The sequence below is a fragment of the Mus caroli genome, unplaced genomic scaffold, assembly GCF_978045245.1.
Source record: "Mus caroli unplaced genomic scaffold, Mus_caroli_1 scaffold_9, whole genome shotgun sequence".
Lineage (NCBI taxonomy): Eukaryota > Metazoa > Chordata > Mammalia > Rodentia > Muridae > Mus > Mus caroli.
Window position 1 is genome coordinate 117,905,460 of NW_028227264.1, and position 17,307 is coordinate 117,922,766.

The 17,307-nt window shown below is 43.6% G+C and overlaps 1 pseudogene; it reads right to left on the bottom strand.

The window, feature by feature from the left end:
- Positions 1-3,001: 3,001 nt before the first annotated feature.
- Positions 3,002-5,520, bottom strand: LOC147002771 (cell division cycle 5-like protein pseudogene; annotated as a pseudogene).
- Positions 5,521-17,307: the final 11,787 nt, after the last annotated feature.

The following is a 17,307-nucleotide window of genomic DNA, read 5'->3' on the forward strand; positions in this document are numbered from 1 at the left end:
GCCACAGGGCCAGAAAGCACGCTGGTTCAGGCAGGGTCTGCACTGTCACCACTGCTGCCACCATCGCTCCTGTGCTTACTGCTTCTTAGGGCAAAAAGTGAGGGCACTGTGCTGACCCACCCGCGTGCATGGGAGCAGATGGGGGAGGGCTCTGAGAGGCGGGGGGAATCCATAGTTTGATTTATGGCAGTGAATTCTGAATGAGGTAAGGCTGTTGATCCGGGTGGTACCCAGGTCCGCTCTGAAAAACAATGGCTTTAACTTCAAAGAGTCAAACCAAAAGTCCTCTCCAGTGACCATTTTACATTAAAAGTCGGCCACTCGGAGGTGCAAAAAGTCTGCAAAGGTCCCTTCTTAATTTCTACTGAAAGATTATGGGCCCTTAATCTAACTTCAGTCCAGTGGTCTAAAGTCAAACTTAGGGGGGTCATTACAGTCTGTTCAATATCATGGAAAACAGACACAAAACACACACACACTGACAAATACCTGAAAACAGACACAAAAAAACAAACACACACTGACAAATGCCCGTCTTCTAATGGATAGACAAAACCAACTCAGAAATGCAGAAGGTCGGGGAAGTGCACTCCTCACCCCAGATGGACTCCTGGAGTCCTTCCCCTCAGTCAGGGCATCCCCCAGAGTGAACAGTAGCTGCCAGTGATTCCAGCACATCTGCTGTTCACACTCAGTGCCTCATCCCGAGGCAAAGGTTTCCATTTCTCATGAAATGTAGGGGCTGCAAATTTCAGCACTGAACCTCGCCGGCTCTCAGAAATATTTTTAGACAAAAAAATTCACCTCCAAGTGGGTCTTTGGAGACGTGGGTGGGCACGCCCATCCCGGACGAGCCCCCAAATGAAAGACTCTGAGAGAAGCCCCTCGCTCAGGCCTCAGGACAATAGCAGACACCCAAGAACTCACAATAGACCAAGCTTGATTCAAACCACAGGAGGCTTTATTTGGGGAAAGCCAGAGCTCTGGGGACGACTCATATCCCACACAGGGTAGAGAAGTTGACATCGAGGGGAAAGAAGTCCCAGGTTTATAGGCACTCAGGGGAGAAAGGAGAGGGGGGGGGAGTAGGGGAATTCCAGATCTAAACAATGTCTATTCTCAAGAAATGGGTATGGGAGGGGTACAAGGAAAGAGTCTGGTGCAGGTGTAGCAACTCAGGATTGGCCGGGCTGTGGTTGCTGGGGAGATTTTCTCTTTCTAAATTTTCTTTTTCTAAATCAGTGAAGCTAGTACTGCTAACACTGACAACTATCTTGCCAATTTCAGGGCTTGTGTGACCTTTTACATTCTGTCAGGATCTTTCAGTAGTGTTTGCCCTTTTCCCTGAGGTGGGTTTCCTGTATGTAGCAAAATGTTGGGTTCTGTTTACATAGCCAGTCTGTTCATCTATGTCTTTTTATTTGGGAATTAAGCCCATTGATATTAAGAGATATTAGGGAAAAGTAATTGTTGCTTCCTGTTATTTTTGTTGTTAGAGTTGGGATTCTGTTAATGTGGCTATCTTCTTTTAGGTTTGTTGAAAGATTACTTTTTCTAGGGTGTAGTTTCACTCCTTGTGTTGGAGTTTTCCCTTTGTTATCCTTTGAAGGACTGGATTTGTGGAAAGATATTGTGTGAATTTGGTTTTGTCATGGAAAACTTTGTTTTTTTTCCATCTATGGTAATTGAGAGTTTTGTTGGGTATAGTAGCCTGGGCTGGCATTTGTGTTCTCTTAGTGTCTGTATAACATCTATCCAGGATCTTCTGGCTCTCATAGCTAATGGTGGGAAGTCTGGTGTAATTCTAATAGGTCTGCCTTTATATGTTACCTGACCTTTTTCTTTTACTGCTTTTAATATTCTTTCTTTGCTTAGTGCATTTGGTGTTTTGATAATTAATGATTGGAGAAATTTCTTTTTTGGTCCAAACTATTTGGAGTTCTGTAGACTTCTTGTATGTTCATGGGCATCTCTTTAGGTTGGAGAAGTTTTCTTCTATAATTTTGTTGAAGGTATTTACTGGCTCTTTAAGTTGAAAATCTTAATTCTCATCTATATGTATTATCTTTAGGTATAGTCTTCTCATTGGGTCCTGGATTTCCTGGATGTTTTGAGTTAGGATATTTTTTGCATTTTGCATTTTCTTTGATTGTTGTGCCAATGTTTTCTATGGAATCTTCTGCACCTGAGATTCTTTCTTCTATCTCTTGTATTCTCTTGGTGATGCTTGCATCTATGGCTCCTGATTTCTTTCCTAGGTTTATCTCCAGAGTTGTCTCCCTTTGTGAATTCTTTATTGTTTCTACTTCCATTTTTATATCCTGGATGGTTTTGTCCAATTCCTTTACCTATTTGATTGTGTTTTCCTGTAATTCTTTAAGGGCTTCTAGCTGTTTACCTGTGTTCTTCTGTATTCCTTTAAGGGAGTTATTAACGTCCTTCTTAAAATCCTCTACCAGCATCATGCATGAGATATGATTTTAAATCCAAATCTTGTTTTTCAAGTGTGGGAGTACTGTGTTCTGATGATGCTGAGTGGTCCTGGTATATTAGTTTGGGTTCTCTGGAGTCACAGAACTTATGGATAGTCTCTATATAGTAAAGGAATTTATTGATGACTTACAGTCTACAGTCCAACTCCAAAAAATGGTTCAGTAGTAGCTGTGAATGGGAGTCCAAGGATCTAGCAGTTACTCAGTCCCACATGGCAAGCAGGTGAGGGAGCAAGAACGAGACTCCCTTCTTCCTTTTTTTTTTTTTTTTCAATTTTTCACATGTTCTTTTTATTCAAGGGTTTACTCACAGGCAGTATTTAAAGTCAGGCCTTTTAAATTAAAGGCCTAAACTACGAAATTTTGTAAATATGACACTGGCAAAGAATGAGCATCTGGATAATTTAAACCCTCATTATCCCGGCGTCCAAGTTTGTAACACGGAACGCAAAGATCAGTATCATTTAAATCAAACAACTGAGAAACCACGGTGCCGGGTAACTTGTCAATGAAGAAGAAGCTCAGTTCAGCCTTGCTGAGTAGGAAACCAGCAACTCGCTCTCCTGTGGCAGAGCATCCACTGTGCTTCAGAACTTTGCCTGTAAAGTCTCTTTCTCCATCAGCAAATCCGAGTATCTCTGTTGAAGCTCTTTCTCTCGTTCCTGTTGCCGCTGCACATCTTCTTTTAGACACTCTAGCCTACGGGGAATAGCAGAGTCTTCATGTTTCTTGAGTTCTTCAAAAGTGCGTAGCTCCAAGTGAGCCTGCTCAATCTGGTCCCATAAGTCATTCAACTGTTTCATGAGCCCCATAGCATGAGACTGGTATCCACCAAGCAAAATCTTCATCTTCTTTTCCATCTTTGCAGCTCTCTTGGCTTCTGTTGTCATGTGACCCCTGTTTATCTCAAGTCTCTTTTCAAGTGATTCAATTCTGTCCTTTTTGCTAGCAAGATTAGAGCGAGTGTAGCGGCTCTGAGCAGGAAGATAGAGGACTTGACTGTAGCATTCCTCCCACACCTGGTTGTAAGCTTCACTGGAGAGTTCGCCATGGCTCATTCCTTGTTTGACCACTTCCATCTCTTGTACCAGAGCATCCTGGGCCTTTTTCAGATCTTCTTTGGAGAACTTCTCATAAGGGCTATGCTCAAGATAGGTAATGTGCTCTGAATTGTTGGTAGCAAACCCGACAATTTTTTCTTTTTTATTTCCAGATGGTCCGTAGGGATGATGTAGAAGATCATAATGAAGCATCGTAATCACTTATTTTTGATCAGTTCTTCGCTCTTCTGTAAATCTGTTAGAGGTGGTTCTACATTTAAAGGTCTTAAAATAGTTTCATTTACTTCAGACGGCCTGGGCAGATCCTTCTGAACAGCTTTGTGCATTCGTTTCATTTCCTTTACACGCTCAGCATCTCGGATGGCCTGCTTTCGAGCATCCACATCAGCAGCATCTTCAATGTAGGTATCATCTATTTCACGTTCTTCCAGTTCCTTCTCGGCATTTTCAGGCAGAACGATTTCAAAATTGTTCTTAGGTGCAGGGAGGCCTAACAACCCTAGACGGAGATGTTCACGAGATTCTCTTTCCATCTGCTTCACGTAAGAGGGGTCACTGTAGTCTGCCATTCCATCCTCTGGATTAATGTTTATCTTGTCTCTAAGTGGTGTTCTACCTGGGGTGGCATTAGTGACTGGTTTAGGAGTTGTTCCACTTCGGGGAGTCAGCCCTTCGGCTCCATTAGAAGGAGTCCTGAAAGGGGTAGACAGAACTGTATTTGGAGTCTGCACAACTTGCCGCTGTGGGGTCACACCAGAGAAGTCACTCTCATGCAGTCGGGTATTAAGCCCACCTTTCAATGGAGTGTCCACATTGGTCAAGGCCATGAGGTTCTGAGCTTCCTGTAGAATCCTGTCTTGAGAGGCTGGTGTCCGTGGTGTTCTCAGAGCGATGCTGTTGTTTGTGGCATTGTACTCAGACAGGAGAGTGCTAGAAGCAGAGTTTGTTATTCCTGACTCCTCCGCCGTCTGCCGCGCGACTTCACTGGCCTGGCCTACCTTGACAACTTCCTGGAGTTCAGCATCTGAAATCTGAGGCGCAGGCAACACAAGTTTGCTTCTCTTTTTAGTGAACTCAGAGACACCACTGGTTTGGAGGATAGCTGATGGTAAATCAGACTCCCTTTTCCTTTTTAAATGCTGTTTGTCTTTTTTTCTATCTCTTCCTTCTTTTTCAGATCTTAGCTCCCCATCAAGATCCTGCTGTCGCAATTTCCTGAAATCTGCATCAAGGGCCTGGTAATTCTCCTCAGAAGTATCATAAAAACCAAGAGCTGGCTTTTTTTCAAATGGGATTTCAGCATTATAATCAACGCCTCTCTTCTTTTTCCTTTTCTTCTGAATCTCTATGCCAGCTGCTCGAAGCTCTCGTCTTTTCTGGAGGGCAGCAAGGCGCCTGGCTTCTTCCAACTGCTTTTCTCTTGCTTTCCTTTTAGCCTTCTTTCCTTGAGTATTGGCCAGACGGGCTCGAGCCTCAGAGAGCATCTCAAGTTCATCCTCATCCATGTCAATCGGGTCCGGCCGGGCTGGCTTGGTCTCTGGGTTTGGATCCATCTCTCCAGGCTTAAGCTTTCGGGGGTCATCTGTTGTTTCCTCTTCGTTGTCCCTTTGAGCAGTTTTGTCCAGGAGGAATTCATAGTGTTCCAGGCACTGGGCTGCTGTTCTTCCTATGATTGGAGCAATGGTCCTCCACTGCGTTGGCATCAGCTTGGCCAGGTGCAAGAGTTTTTCTTCCTCTTCTCTGGACCATTCAGTTTTTTTAATACTTGGATCCAGCCATTCGTACCATCTGGCTTTGCACTGCTTTGCCGATTTCCTATGCAGCAATGAGGCAATCCTAGACCACTGGTTTTTCCCATATTTCATTACCGCTGCTTTCAGAATTTCATCCTCCGTGTTCCTCCACACTCCTCCTTTGATCATAATCCGGGGCATCTTGGCGGCGGAGTGTCCCGGCAAGGGGGCCGGGCTGAGAGGAGCTTCGAGAAAGTAGTAACGGTGCTCCGGTCACGGGACGCAAGAGGCCACTTCCTCCCAAGAGCAACCTTCTGCTTTAGAGACTCCCTTCTTCCAATGTCCTTATATTGTCTCCAGCAGAAGCTGTAGCTCAGATTAAAGGTGTGTTCCACCACACCTTTAATCCCAGATGAAAGGTGTAGCCCAGATTAAAGGTGTGTTCCTCCACATCCTTAATCCCAGATGTCCTTGAATTCGGAGATTTAGTCTTCTGGAATCCATAGCCACTATGTCTAAAGATCTCCATACCTAGATCCAGATCAAAAACTTCTATCTACAAGCCTCCAGATAAGGGTCACTGGTGAGCCTTCCAATTCTGGATTGTAGTTCATTCCAAATATAGTCCAGTTGACAACCAGGAATAGCCACTACAACCCACCCCTTGTTAACTTGACACAAATAATATCTCATGTTCACATGAAACAATAACAAGGTTGTGAATACGCCTAACAGGATATAACTATCCCTCATACATTCGCAAATGTATTTGTAAATTTACAATGGGGCAATGTCCCTTGGGAACATGCTTTTAGTGTGTCAACTTAAATACAAATTGATGTTAAAGAAATTGGAAGTGAATGACTCCGAGAGGAGCCCCTTGCTCAGGCCTCAGGACAATAGCGGACACCCAAGAACGCACGATAGACGGAGCTAGTTGCAAACCACATGAGGCTTTATTTGGGGAAAGCCAGAGCTCTGGGGACGACTCATATCCCACTCAGGGGTAGAGGAGTCCACCTTGAGGGGAAAGAGGTCCCAGTTTTTATAGGCCCTCAGGGGAGAAAGGAGAAGGGAGAGTAGGGGATTTCCAGATCTAAACAATGTCTATTCTCAAGAAATGGGTATGGGAGGGGTACAAGGAAAGAGTCTGGTGCAGGTGTAGCAACTCAGGATTGGCCGGGCTGTGGTTGCTGGGGAGATTTTCTGACTCTTTCTCAGCAACCAATATCACAAACACCTGGCAATGGGCATCATCATTGGGCACACACATGGGTCAAGGAATGGTCAAAACATTGGCAGACACACAGGTTCAAGGAGTGGCCAGAGCATTGTGCACCTCTATTTTCTAAATCAGTGAAGCTAGTTCTGCTAACACTGATGTCTATCTTGCCAATTTCAGGGCTTCTGTGTCCTTTTACATTCTGTCAGGATCTTTCAGAAGAAAGACAAATATATTTGTTAGCAAAGTAAGACAGGGGCATTCATATTACTTTATAATCCTCGTTTCTGCAACTGGTCACGTGGCCTTAATTGGTACTTATAACTACCTTCCTCTTCTACCCATTCTGTATTTCCTTCACCTTCGGCAAGCACCTCAGCAGGTCTTGGCTCTTTTCCTGGAGGATTGACCCATACCTTCATTCCTGATGGGTCTGTGTTCTTTGTCATCCTGCTTGGATTAGGCTTTTGTAGTTTCCCATTGACTTTAATCACAGGACATGGTAGTGCCAAGAGACGCCCTAAGGGATCTCCTACATTCCAGACATAATCTTGCTTACCTCCATTGTGAAGAGGTAATCCAATTTCCCCATGGTAATCTGGATCTATCAACCCTCCTAACACTGTTATTCCTTTTTTAGCCTGCTGGTTTAAGGGCATTAGAAGCCCAAAATGACCAGGGGGAAGTCTGAGCTTCCAATTCAATGGAATGTTTGTTGTAGCTCCTGATAGGAGCACTCGCCCCTCTGGAGCCAAAACTTCTAGGCCTGCAGAGCCTAGAGTTATGGGGACAGGAAGCAAAAATTTTCCTAGAGGGTCACTAGGAGTGATAGTGAGTGGAACTATTCCTTTTTCCACCCCTTGATTCCTGGACCCATGGATCCTGGCTATGGGGGAAACTGTACCATATATCAAACACTGATTCAAGGCATATACTGCCTTCTGTAGAACTCTGCCCCAGCCTTTCATGCCATTACCACCTAATTGGCACTGTAACTGCATCTTCAAAAGGCCATTCCATCTTTCTATCAGACCAGCTGCTTCAGGATGATGGGGAACATGGTAAGACCAGTGAATTCCATGATCGTGGGCCCATATCGCACTTCTCTGGCTGTAAAATTAGTTCCTTAGTCAGAAGCAATTCTGTGTGGAATACCATGACGATAGATAAGGCATTCTGTCAGTCCATGGATGGTGGTTTTAGCAGAGGCATTACGTGCAGGAAAGGCAAATCCATAGCCAGAATAAGTATCTACTCCAGTAAGAACAAAACGGTGTCCTTTCCAAGAAGGACGTGGTCCAATGTAGTCAACCTGCCACCAGGTTGCTGGCTGGTCACCTTGAGGAATGGTGCCATATCTGGGGCTCAGTGTTGGTTTCTGCTGTTGGCAGATCTGGCATTCAGCAGCAGCTGTAGCCAGGTCAGCCTTGGTGAGTGGAAGTCCGTGTTGCTGAGCCCAAGCATAACCTCCATCTCGACCACCATGGCCACTTTGTTCATGAGCCCATTGAGCAATGACAGGGATGGCTGGGGAGAGAGGCTGACTGTCCACAGAATGGGTCATCTTATCCACTTGATTATTGAACAACTCCTCAGCTGAAGTCACCTTTGGTGAGCATTTACATGGGACACAAACATCTTCACATCCTTTGCCCATTTGGAGAGATCTATCCACATACTTCTTCCCCAGATGTCTTTCTCACCAATTTTCCAATTGTGATCTTTCCAAGTCCCTGACCATCCAGCCAATCCATTGGCTACAGCCCATGAGTCAGTGAATAATTGTACATCTGGCCATTTCTTCTTACAAACAAACTGTAATACCATGTGTACTGCCCGAAGTTCTGCCCACTGTGAAGATTTCCCTTCACCTGTGTCTTTCAGGGTTGTCCCAGAAAGGGGTTGTAATGCTGCAGCTGTCCACTTCTGGGTGGTGCCTGAATAACATGCAGAGCCATCAGTAAACCAGGCCCTAGTCTTCTCCTCTTCGGTCAGTCGATCATAGGGAACACCCCATGAGGCTATAGGTGCATGCTTGGCAGCAGATGGCATTGTAACAGGAGTAGAAACCAAAGGTATTTGAGCAACTTCTTCATGTAACTTGCTTGTGCCTTCAGGACCTGCTCTGGCCCGATCAAGTATATACCACTTCCATTTGATAATAGACTGCTGCTGTGCACGTCCCACTTTATGACTTGCAGGGTCTGATAGCACCCAGCTCATGATGGGTAGTTCAGGTCGCATAGTAACTTGGTGTTCTATTGTCCTAACAATGATGCTGAGTGGTCCTGGTTTCTGTTTGTAAGATACTTGTTTGCCTTTCGCCATCTGGTAATCTTTGGTGTTAGATGTTCTAGCTGTTTCTGGCTGGAGCTTCTTCCTCCTGTGAGACTCTAAGCCTGTGTCAACACTCTGGGAGACCAGCTCTTGTTGGGAACTAAATGGGTGTGGGGGAAGAGAGGGGAGGGAAAGAGCCAGAGTCTGGTCAGAGTTCCTCCTATGCTCTGGGCAGGCAGATGTGGGAGAGCTGCCATACAGTTTTCACTTGGCCCTGGGTGGGCATCTAAGCCACTGATCCCACTCAACAGGGGGTAGACAAGGGGCACACCTGATACCAGGGTCCCTGGGGTGACACTCTTGGCTCTGGGGATATGGGAGAGAGGTTCCCACGCAGGTGAGAGTCCTTAGTTCCGGCCTTGACTGGAGCACAGGAAGGCCTTCTGATGGGAGATTAGAAACGGCTCATTATTAGAAAGCCTATCCCATCGTCCAAGTGCAGCTGGCCTTGATGAACAGAAACAGTCTATGGTTTTAGAGCTTTATTGTAGAAAGGCAGGGGGAAAGAGCCATGAATTTGCTATTTGGCCCTTAACTCACAGGCTTAAACATCTCAGATCTGTTTATAATAACAGCAATAGAAGGACTGGGTTGAAGCCCTGTACTTCAAAATTTTAGTATCAAAGATAACCTATAATAACCACCCCAGCCCCAAAGCTTAGGGAACTGGGATGACGACTATTTATAACTTCTTCAAGCTGAATATGGGGGTTGAGATATTTTTGAAGGGGGGGGGGGAGAAGGGTAGAGAAATGGGGGAGTTGGTTGACCTTAAGAAGGCCACACCAATGATTATATTAGTCTCTGATGTGTGTGTCCTGACTGGATCTGGATGAAAAACCAAGACATCAGGAGTTCAGGCAGGTCAGTTCAGCATGTCTGATGATGAAATTCACCAAGGCTCTAAATTATGTCTTAAATAAATCTAAAAAAAAAAAAAATTAGTATCATCAAAATAACCATTTTGTTTGATTCTCTGGAATCTAGTTTGGGGGGGGGGTCTCTATCAAATCTGATCCATATAACTCTGGAAGGTGTAAATACTTTAATAACCTTTTCCAAACACAAAGACAAAATGTTTTCCCCTAATAAGCACATCCTTCAGCCGGTAACCAGGAAAACCTGTAGCTTGCCCTCTGTCCCAGAGGAACAACAAAACTACCACAATACTCAAAATCACACACATTTTAGCCTATTTAGGCCTTTCTAATTTGTCATGTCAGGATTTAAACCCAAAATTTCCGTGGAGCCCACGTTAGAATATGAGTCTCCTACAGACTTTATTATACCATCTTTAAAACAATTGATTCACACTTCTATTTTTCCTTTATTTTTCCTTTCTATACCTGCTTATAAGAGGCAGCTTGTTAAACCAGGATTGAAACCCAAATTTCCTGTGGAGCCCACGTATGACAGAATGAGTATCCTGTAAGATTTGTTAGAGTAATATATCTTTTTTTATTACATATTTTCCTCAATTACATTTCCAATGCTATCCCAAAAGTTCCCCATACCCTCCCCCTCACTTCCCTACCCACCCATTCCCATTTTTTTGGCCCTAGCGTTCCCCTGTACTGGGGCATATAAAGTTTGCGTGTCCAATGGGCCTCTCTTTCCAGTGATGGCCGACTAGGCCATCTTTTGATACATATGCAGTTAGAGTCAAGAGCTCTGGGGTACTGGTTAGTTCATAATGTTGTTGCACCTACAGGGTTGCAGATATCTTTAGCTCCTTGGATACTTTCTCTAGCTCCTCCATTGGGGGCCTGTGATCCATCCAATAGCTGACTGTGAGCATTCACTTCTGTGTTTGCTAGGCCCCGGCCTAGTCTCACAAGAGATAGCTATATCAGGGTCCTTTCAGCAAAATCTTGCTAGTGTATGCAATGATGTCATCGTTTGGAGGCTAATTATGGGATGGATCCCTGGATATGGCAGTCTCTAGATGGCCCATCCTTTTGTCTCAGCTCCAAACTTTTTCTCTGTAACTCCTTCCATGGGTGATTGTTTCCAATTCTAAGAAGGGGCAAAGTGTCCACACTTTGGTCTTCATTCTTCTTAAGTTTCATGTGTTTTGCAAATTGTATCTTACATCTCGGGTATACTAAGTTTCTGGGCTAATATCCACTTATCATTGAGTACATATCATTTGAGTTCTTTTGTGATTGTGTTACCTCACTCAGGATGATGCCCTCCAGGTCCATCCATTTGCCTAGGAATTTCATAAATTCATTCTTTTTAATAGCTGAGTAGTACTCCATTGTGTAAATGTACCACATTTTTTTTATCCATTCCTCTGTTGAGGGGCATCTGGGTTCTTTCCAGCTTCTGGCTATTATAAATAAGGCTGCTATGAACATAGTGGAGCATGTGTCCTTCCCGGTTGGGACATCTTCTGGATATATGCCCAGGAGAGGTATTGCGGGATCCTCCGGTAGTACTATGTCCAATTTTCTGAGGAACTGCCAGACTGATTTCCAGAGTGGTTGTACAAGCTTGCAATCCCACCAACAATGGAAGAGTGTTCCTCTTTCTCCACATCCTCGCCAGCATCTGCTGTCCCCTGAATTGTTGAACTTAGCCATTCTGACTGGTGTGAGGTGGAATCTCAGGGTTGTTTTGATTTGCATTTCTCTGATGATTAAGGATGTTGAACATTTTTTCAGGTGCTTCTCAGCCATTCGGAATTCCTCAGGTGAGAATTCTTTGTTTAGCTCTGAGCCCCATTTTTTAATTGGGTTATTTGATTTTCTGGAGTCCACCCTCTTGAGTTCTTTATATATAGTGGATATTAGTCCCCTATCTGATTTAGGATAGGTAAAGATCCTTTCCCAATCTGTTGGTGGCCTTTTTGTCTTATTGATGGTGTCTTTTGCCTTGCAGAATCTTTGCAGTTTCATGAGGTCCCATTTGTCAATTCTCGATCTTACAGCACAAGCCAGTGCTTTCTATTCAGGGATTTTCCCCCTGTGCCCATATCTTCGAGGCTTTTCCCCACTTTCTCCTCTATAAGTTTCAGTGTTTCTGGTTTTATGTGAAGTTCCTTGATCCACTTAGATTTGACCTTAGTACAAGGAGATAGGAATGGATCAATTCGCATTCTTCTACATGATAACAACCAGTTGTGCCAGCACCATTTGTTGAAAATGCTGTCTTTCTTCCACTGGATGGTTTTAGCTCCCTTGTCGAAGATCAAGTGACCATAGGTGTGTGGGTTCATTTCTGGTCTTCAATTCTATTCCATTGGTCTACTTGTCTGTCACTATACCAGTACCATGCAGTTTTTTTTTTTTTTTATCACAATTGCTCTGTAGTAAAGCTTTAGGTCAGGCATGGTGATTCCACCAGAGGTTCTTTTATCCTTGAGAAGAGTTTTTGCTATCCTAGGTTTTTTGTTATTCCAGATGAATTTGCAGATTGCTCTTTCTAATTCCTTGAAGAATTGAGTTGGAATTTTGATGGGGATTGCATTGAATCTGTAGATTGCTTTTGGCAAGATAGCCATTTTTACTATATTGATCCTGCCAATCCATGAGCATGGGAGATCTTTCCATCTTCTGAGATCTTCTTTAATTTCTTTTTTCAGAGACTTGAAGTTCTTATCATACAGATCTTTCACTTCCTTAGTTAGAGTCACACCAAGGTATTTTATAATATTTGTGACTATTGAGAAGGGTGTTGTTTCCCTAATTTCTTTCTCAACCTGTTTATCCTTTGTGTACAGAAAGGCCATTGACTTGTTTGAGTTAATTTTATATCCAGCTACTTCACCGAAGCTGTTTATCAGGTTTAGGTGTTCTCTGGTGGAATTTTTAGGGTCACGTATATATACTATCATATCATCTGCAAAAAGTGATATTTTGACTTTTCCAATTTGTATCCCCTTGATCTCCTTTTGTTGTCGAATTGCTCTGGCTAGGACTTAAAAGTACAATGTTGAATAGGTCGGGAGAAAGTGGGCAGCCTTGTCTAGTCCCTGATTTTATTGGGATTGCTTCCAGCTTCTCACCATTTACTTTGATGTTGGCTATTGGTTTGCTATAGATTGCTTTTATCATGTTTAGGTATGGGCCTTGAATTCCTGATCTTTCCAAGACTCTTATCATGAATGGATGTTGGATTTTGTCAAATGCTTTCTCAGCATCTAACGAGATGACCATGTGGTTTTTGTCTTTGAGTTTGTTTATATACTGGATTACGTTGATGGATTTTCGTATATTAAACCATCCCTGCATCCCTGGAATAAAACCTACTTGGTCAGGATGGATGATTGTTTTGATGTGTTCTTGGATTCGGTTAGCGAGAACTTTATTGAGGATTTTTGCATCGATATTCATAAGGGAAATTGGTCTGAAGTTCTCCATCTTTGTTGGATCTTTCTGTGGTTTAGGTATCAGAGTAATTGTGGCTACATAGAATGAGTTGGGTAGAGTACCTTCTACATCTATTTTGTGGAATAGTTTGTGCAGAACTGGGATTAGATCTTCTTTGAAAGTCTGATAGAACTCTGCACTAAACCCATCTGGTCCTGGGCTTTATTTGGTTGGGAGACCATTAATGACTGCTTCTATTTCTTTAGGGGATATGGGACTGTTTAAATTGTTAACTTGATCCTGGTTTAAATTTGGTACCTGGTATCTGTCTAGAAATTTGTCCATTTCGTCCAGGATCTTTCAGTAGTGTTTGTCCTTTTCACTGAGGTGTGTTTCCTGTATGTAGCAAAATGTTGGGTTCTGTTTACATAGCCAGTCTGTTCATCTATGTCTTTTTATTTGGGAATTAAGCCCATTGATATTAAGAGATATTAGGGAAAAGTAATTGTTGCTTCCTGTTATTTTTGTTGTTAGAGTTGGGATTCTGTTAATGTGGCTATCTTCTTTTAGGTTTGTTGAAAGATTACTTTTTCTAGGGTGTAGTTTCACTCCTTGTGTTGGAGTTTTCCCTTTGTTATCCTTTGAAGGACTGGATTTGTGGAAAGATATTGTGTGAATTTGGTTTTGTCATGGAAAACTTTGTTTTTTTCCGTCTATGGTAATTGAGAGTTTTGTTGGGTATAGTAGCCTGGGCTGGCATTTGTGTTCTCTTAGTGTCTGTATAACATCTATCCAGGATCTTCTGGCTTTCATAGTCTCTGGTGGGAAGTCTGGTGTAATTCTAATAGGTCTGCCTTTATATGTTACCTGACCTTTTTCTTTTACTGCTTTTAATATTCTTTCTTTGCTTAGTGCATTTGGTGTTTTGATAATTATGTGATTGGAGAAATTTCTTTTTTGGTACAAACTATTTGGAGTTCTGTAGACTTCTTGTATGTTCATGGGCATCCCTTTAGGTTGGGGAAGTTTTCTTCTATAATTTTGTTGAAGGTATTTACTGGCCCTTTAAGTTGAAAATCTTAATTCTCATCTATATGTATTATCTTTAGGTATAGTCTTCTCATTGGGTCCTGGATTTCCTGGATGTTCTGAGTTAGGATATTTTTTGCATTTTGCATTTTCTTTGATTGTTGTGCCAATGTTTTCTATGGAATCTTCTGCACCTGAGATTCTTTCTTCTATCTCTTGTATTCTCTTGGTGATGCTTGCATCTATGGCTCCTGATTTCTTTCCTAGGTTTATCTCCAGAGTTGTCTCCCTTTGTGAATTCTTTATTGTTTCTACTTCCATTTTTATATCCTGGATGGTTTTGTCCAATTCCTTTACCTATTTGATTGTGTTTTCCTGTAATTCTTTAAGGGCTTCTAGCTGTTTACCTGTGTTCTTCTGTATTCCTTTAAGGGAGTTATTAACGTCCTTCTTAAAATCCTCTACCAGCATCATGCATGAGATATGATTTTAAATCCAAATCTTGTTTTTCAAGTGTGGGAGTACTGTGTTCTGATGATGCTGAGTGGTCCTGGTATATTAGTTTGGGTTCTCTGGAGTCACAGAACTTATGGATAGTCTCTATATAGTAAAGGAATTTATTGATGACTTACAGTCTACAGTCCAACTCCAAACAATGGTTCAGTAGTAGCTGTGAATGGGAGTCCAAGGATCTAGCAGTTACTCATTGGTGTGGCCTTCTAAAGGTCAACCAACTCCCCCATTTCTCTACCCTTCCCCCCTCCCCTTCAAAAATATCTCAACCTCCATATTCAGCTTGAAGAAGTTATAAATAGTCGTCATCCCAGTTCCCTAAGCTTTGGGGCTGGGGTGGTTATTATAGGTTATCTTTGATACTAAAATTTTGAAGTACAGGGCTTCAACCCAGTCCTTCTATTGCTGTTATTATAAACAGATCTGAGATGTTTAAGCCTGTGAGTTAAGGGCCAAATAGCAAATTCATGGCTCTTTCCCCCTGCCTTTCTACAATAAAGCTCTAAAACCATAGACTGTTTCTGTTCATCAAGGCCAGCTGCACTTGGACGATGGGATAGGCTTTCTAATAATGAGCCGTTTCTAATCTCCCATCAGAAGGCCTTCCTGTGCTCCAGTCAAGGCCGGAACTAAGGACTCTCACCTGCGTGGGAACCTCTCTCCCATATCCCCAGAGCCAAGAGTGTCACCCCAGGGACCCTGGTATCAGGTGTGCCCCTTGTCTACCCCCTGTTGAGTGGGATCAGTGGCTTAGATGCCCACCCAGGGCCAAGTGAAAACTGTATGGCAGCTCTCCCACATCTGCCTGCCCAGAGCATAGGAGGAACTCTGACCAGACTCTGGCTCTTTCCCTCCCCTCTCTTCCCCCACACCCATTTAGTTCCCAACAAGAGCTGGTCTCCCAGAGTGTTGACACAGGCTTAGAGTCTCACAGGAGGAAGAAGCTCCAGCCAGAAACAGCTAGAACATCTAACACCAAAGATTACCAGATGGCGAAAGGCAAACAAGTATCTTACAAACAGAAACCAGGACCACTCAGCATCATTGTTAGGACAATAGAACACCAAGTTACTATGCGACCTGAACTACCCATCATGAGCTGGGTGCTATCAGACCCTGCAAGTCATAAAGTGGGACGTGCACAGCAGCAGTCTATTATCAAATGGAAGTGGTATATACTTGATCGGGCCAGAGCAGGTCCTGAAGGCACAAGCAAGTTACATGAAGAAGTTGCTCAAATACCTTTGGTTTCTACTCCTGTTACAATGCCATCTGCTGCCAAGCATGCACCTATAGCCTCATGGGGTGTTCCCTATGATCGACTGACCGAAGAGGAGAAGACTAGGGCCTGGTTTACTGATGGCTCTGCATGTTATTCAGGCACCACCCAGAAGTGGACAGCTGCAGCATTGCAACCCCTTTCTGGGACAACCCTGAAAGACACAGGTGAAGGGAAATCTTCACAGTGGGCAGAACTTCGGGCAGTACACATGGTATTACAGTTTGTTTGTAAGAAGAAATGGCCAGATGTACAATTATTCACTGACTCATGGGCTGTAGCCAATGGATTGGCTGGATGGTCAGGGACTTGGAAAGATCACAATTGGAAAATTGGTGAGAAAGACATCTGGGGAAGAAGTATGTGGATAGATCTCTCCAAATGGGCAAAGGATGTGAAGATGTTTGTGTCCCATGTAAATGCTCACCAAAGGTGACTTCAGCTGAGGAGTTGTTCAATAATCAAGTGGATAAGATGACCCATTCTGTGGACAGTCAGCCTCTCTCCCCAGCCATCCCTGTCATTGCTCAATGGGCTCATGAACAAAGTGGCCATGGTGGTCGAGATGGAGGTTATGCTTGGGCTCAGCAACACGGACTTCCACTCACCAAGGCTGACCTGGCTACAGCTGCTGCTGAATGCCAGATCTGCCAACAGCAGAAACCAACACTGAGCCCCAGATATGGCACCATTCCTCAAGGTGACCAGCCAGCAACCTGGTGGCAGGTTGACTACATTGGACCACGTCCTTCTTGGAAAGGACACCGTTTTGTTCTTACTGGAGTAGATACTTATTCTGGCTATGGATTTGCCTTTCCTGCACGTAATGTCTCTGCTAAAACCACCATCCATGGACTGACAGAATGCCTTATCTATCGTCATGGTATTCCACACAGAATTGCTTCTGACTAAGGAACTAATTTTACAGCCAGAGAAGTGCGATATGGGCCCACGATCATGGAATTCACTGGTCTTACCATGTTCCCCATCATCCTGAAGCAGCTGGTCTGATAGAAAGATGGAATGGCCTTTTGAAGATGCAGTTACAGTGCCAATTAGGTGGTAATGGCATGAAAGGCTGGGGCAGAGTTCTACAGAAGGCAGTATATGCCTTGAATCAGTGTTTGATATATGGTACAGTTTCCCCCATAGCCAGGATCCATGGGTCCAGGAATCAAGGGGTGGAAAAAGGAATAGTTCCACTCACTATCACTCCTAGTGACCCTCTAGGAAAATTTTTGCTTCCTGTCCCCATAACTCTAGGCTCTGCAGGCCTAGAAGTTTTGGCTCCAGAGGGGCGAGTGCTCCTATCAGGAGCTACAACAAAC